We start from the raw sequence: 5290 nt of genomic DNA, 5'->3' as shown, positions 1-5290 counted from the left end.
GTTTCAGTCTTAGTTTTGTGTTTTTCTAAATCCAAAGAACACTTAATCAACATCAGACAGTAATGGCAGTTTCCTAGCAATCAAAGCAAACATTCACAATTACAATTTTTGAGGAATTCACATTAACTTCAAAAGCAAAACCTGCTCCATTTTAATTCATGTTTTATAAGCACACAGATCTATTAGTGTGAAAATAAAAAAACCCCCACAACATAGAAAGAGGACATCCTTGTATTTGGATTAAAAAGTTACTTTTGGATTAAAAGTCTTATTCAGAGTGTCAGGAAGATAAAGCATCACCCCCTTGGTTGCTCTGGAATTTGGATCCATGCTATGCTGTGTGTTAAAGTATGCTGATACATGGGCAGAACCGTGAAGAGTCACATTAGAATTAGGCAAGTGCTAAGGCTTTTGTCAGAAAGCAAGCAAAAATCTATCAAGTGAAGTTTATTTGCCTTACCTGAGAAGCTGTGCATTTTGTTTAAGGTGGATATTCCCCACAGTAGGGATGCTCTGAACAATTTAGCTCAGATGTCAAACCTTTAGAAAGCAGTGCACATTGGTTGCTATGCTTCAGACTGCTCACACTACCGCCTTGGTGACATATCCCTTTCCTTCTGTCTTTCTTGCTCCAGGATAAGTATGCGGATCGAGGTATTAACAACGATAATACTGTAGAACATTAACTCTTCCTATACAGAAGAAACCAAAAAAAGGCCAAATGAAAATACTTAGCTATTTCACAAGCATAATGCATTACCTATTGCTTCATATAATTTAATAAACATTTGGCATTTCATATTATTTTCCTCATTACTATAATCTTTGTAACTTCATTTACAAAATGTTTATATACATGAAAATAACATATATCATACAGTAGTAACATAGCGGTATGAAAATCAGTGTAAAAAAGGAGCTGCAGTACAGCATTGTACAGTAAGGGTGGGACTACTGGAGCTAGTGAATTAATTCATATTTCCAGAGAATCATAACTTGATAGGAATGTCAGTCCTTCTTTGGAATAAGCAATGATCTCAAATGCCCTTTACCCTTTAAAAATTATCCTGGAAGCCAAGAACAAATGAACCCTAATCTCCTCAGGTTTGTATTAAAGACCTTCTCAAATCATGAGAGACAGAAACGGTGCAGATGCTTAGACTGACCAGTATGTCCATCATGCGCCACCCTAAGAGCCAACTGCTCACCATTACAGAATGCCAGCTGCTGCAAACCTGGCATAGGCAACCTCCAGATAGATTAGAACAGTAGCATGGGCTGGAATGCAGCTCAACCCACAAATGGAAAGTGAGAACGTATATAAATACATTCAGAGAAATGATACAGAGACCTATTTACTTGTAATGCAATGTTTAGATGTTGCTTGCCTATGCTGGGATGCGCTTTCCTGTTTCAAATAGAACATGATGATTATGTACAAAGAATGCTGCCTCCACTGTCCCAGCAGAGCTCCTGTACATCTGTTTGGGCCCCTGGCAACACAGCAGAGATCTAAGTACTCAACAGATTACTGTGTTATGTTCTGTGATGCCTGGCCTTCCACAGGGACATTAGCCGGTCCTCTTTAGTTCACTTAGGTCATGTTTTATAATGGTAATATTCCCTGTACAGACACTAATGTCATTCTACCTCCACACCCCATGACAGTTTACCAACAATAGGATTGGTTTAAAAGATAATTCCCATTCCCGTGTCAAATTCAGTTTCTTAACACCTTTATTAATGCTCTGGTATAGGCCACAACATAGAACATCTGGTACCAAATACAAAAATAATCCTCTAGACCCACCCAGGTACCATTTTAAAGCACTGCTTGCACTTATGAAGGCCAGATCACTCTTTTCTCCAAGTCAGAATGTGGGCATGTTTAAAGCAGCCCTTAACTGTCACAGACAGTAAGAGCACCTACGTAGCTGAACACCGCATGCGTGCTGAGGAATAAATGAAAATTCAAACCAAATACTTTTTTTGTCACCAAACTACCTCCTTATTTGCCATTAGCTAAATGTGTAAGTAGACAGAATATTTGGGTAGACTGAGCAACACTCATCCTAACTTTGCAAGGCAACCTTAAAAAGCTGAAAAACATGCGTCAGTCATTATATTCTGGTAGCAAGCTGCAGTAGTTGGTGCATTGCAAAAACACAAAGGTTGAAAGACAGCAATGAGAAAATAAAAAGAGCATCCAGTGTAAGAATACAATATCCCACTGAACAGTGAGAAAGCAGGAACAGCAGAACCTTCCTCTTCCCTCCCCATCAGCATTAGGATCCCAGGCTATGTGACAGGTACCAAGGAGAACATGAATAGAAATTTTGCATCAGGCCAGCATGTCTATCCACATGGCCATTCAGTAACGGCTGATGTGACCATCCAGGGGAAGGGCAGCACACCGGTTGTTCTCAGTTTCTAAGCTCACAAGTTTCCAACACAAGAAAACCCCAGCAGAAGTTAGTTACAGTGTTTCCCCACCCCCCCATATAAGACAGTTCGTTGTCCCTTGGTAACCCATACTACCTCTAGTCTGGAAAGAAGCGGCACCCAGAGTCTCCATATCACTGGAAATAAGAACCAAGAGTTTTGAGGGTTTTTTTCTAGACTTTTTAAAGAAAGTTTATCATCTCACCTCTACAGCCCTTGGTAAATCACAGTTTTAACAATTCCAGTCTTGATGGCTCTATTCAGAACATCAGTCTAGCCAGAGAGATGCGAATCTTCTCACTTTCAGGCCTAACCAGTGTGTTAACCTTAGCCAATCAATGTCGTACCATTTCTTGACGGCTCTTTGATCTTGTATTTGTTGACTTTCATCAGTGATGAGAAACAGGGGGTTGTTATTCATGGCATAACAGTCAAACTTGTTTCCCCACAGAGCACTTCATGCTGGTTCATGAGCTCTGTCTGCAGCCACAGGGTTTCCAGCCTGTGTTCCACGCTGGCAATGTGCAGCACTGGCTACCCTTTCAGAACAGCCCTCACCTCTGTTTCGGCTGCCCCAGGCCCAGCCTTAGGGACCATCTTGAGCAAGCATCTTACCACTGTTACAGACCTCAGCAGTTCTTATCTTCCCTCTAATCCTCCCCTCACCCTCAACACCACTTAAAAGTTCCACGCTGGGAATCCACCTCACAGATGACGCAAGTCACTATCAATATGTCATTCTACTCTAGTCCAAGCAAGAAAAATTTTATTCCCATACTGGGATCCCAGTTCACTGAAGCCACAGCTCAATCACTACACTACACAACCCTGAACTGCACCATCAGGCAGATGGTGCCAGCAGAGTAATTTCCAAATTCACTGCTGAGCTTAACATTTTTCTCCCTTTAGAGACCAGCTGCAAATCTGGGCAAACGGTCAAGTTTTTCTTATTTCTATTCATGGATAAACAATTTACAGCAATGAGAAAAAGCAAAAGGAATGTTTGGTATCTACTTTTATAATCTATGGTGATACTTAGACTAGGGGGTATGCTGTATTTTTATCATTTGCCACAACAGGATTTTCTAAACAATAGCTGAAAATACTAAGCACCCAGCTTCTTGTCAGATAGGGTGAAGGCTGGCATGCAGATGAACTGGTAATAAAGGGACTGGATTTTCACTTTCAAGCTCTCGGGAAGTATTACCCAGGATGCAAGGACTTTAGACACTCACAAAGGTGGTGGAAGCATTTAGAGCATTTCTGTATCACCCAAGAAAAAGCAGGATATTTAAGCACTTAGGTACTTTGAAGAAGTCTACCTCCTCATTTAAAATTGGAAGTGCATGATCAGGAATATTTACCATGTGAAGTAGGGACAGGAAACCTCCTCAACATACATCTTAGCGTTTGGCCAAGCTGTCAGCTCATTCTGAAGGTGTAAGTTACATCCTCAGCAACAGTCACACAGCAGTCTCAAAGGATGTGTCAGCTATGTCGCTCCTTTGAAACAGGCAAGCATTATTTTAGGGGACCAACTCCTCCCCACGTATACTCAGGAGGGGGTCAAGATCCAACAGAGAATGTTTCTCAACTCTGAAGCGTAGCTTTAGCAGAGACAGATTGCTACAGCAGAGTATTTATAAAGGGAGGAGGGGCAGAATACTGACATTTCGCCTGTTCCACAGAGGGACACGCAGGACTCTGCATGCAACCATCTCTCCCTGCCCTTCATAACAGCCGGGACCAGAGGGCAGCATGTAACAGATGTACTGCTGACAAGTGAAATCGCCACCTGCATACCTGCCGTGCCTCCATATGGAATGCGGGAGGTTAAGTCCTGTCTGTAGCAGGGTATGAGATCCTGAACAGTTAGAGCTAAACAGCTAGGAGGCAACAGGACATTTGTTTTACAGTGGGTTGTGGCATTGGACACAGAGATAAAGGTCCTCTTAAGGACGGCAAGTGATATGTAGCGTTAATATATTTAACCTGCTCAGTTACTTTTTGCTAGCCCTAAGATCACCCAACAGCACAGTGGGAAAACACCTATAACAATGTGATAGTCGACTCTACAAAGGTTTCCCAGTGTATCAGTGAGGATATTGTCACAGAGAGCTGCTTGTCTTCCATTCTCCCACGCGTACAGGCTCAGCAAAATACAAGTTCCTTGAACAGCCGAGCCGAGTTAACACACTGGGACAGCAGAGCACCGCTGCCCTTCACCTGTGCCCCAGCGGATCCCTCCCGCAGCCGCCAGCACCGAGCGCCGTCCGCGCCGCCCCACCCCACCCCGCCGCCATGGCTGGAGCCCTTCCCCCCGCCGGTAAAGCACACGCCACCTAGGCGTACCGCCATTTGCGGCACTTCAAAGAAGCCCCAGCGCCCACAGCGCCATCCCCCCGGCCTTCCAAACGCTTTTTATCTGTCAGGGAGCAACAGCAGAGCTCTGCGCCCGGGAAAGAGGAAACCCCCCGGTTGTCCTGGGGGGAGAACCCCGCTGCCGCCCCTCAGGAGCGCCCAAACAATGCGCAAAGGGGTAGCTGCGGGGGAACGGGCTGGCTGACTGGGGGAGGAAGGCGAGGAGACCCGGGAAGTACGGCCATGAGGTAGCACCAGTACTCGCTGCACAGAGAACCCGTTTAACTGCCGCCAAGAGGCCGCCCGCGCTCGCACTTCCCCGCCCCCCCCGCCTGGCCCCGCCCCTCCCCCGCCGGCTCTGACAGAGGCAGGCCCAGCCGCGCCCCGCCCCCTCCCCGCGCGGAGCCGGCGGCGTCCGCCGTCGCCATGAGAACGGCCCGCGTCACCGGTCCCCGGCGCCGCTGATTGGTGGGAATTGTTCGAGAAT

The sequence above is a fragment of the Phalacrocorax aristotelis genome, chromosome 1 (genome assembly GCF_949628215.1).
Source record: "Phalacrocorax aristotelis chromosome 1, bGulAri2.1, whole genome shotgun sequence".
NCBI lineage: Eukaryota > Metazoa > Chordata > Aves > Suliformes > Phalacrocoracidae > Phalacrocorax > Phalacrocorax aristotelis.
The sequence above is the reverse complement of the archived record's forward strand: the minus strand, read 5'-3'. Positions refer to the sequence as shown.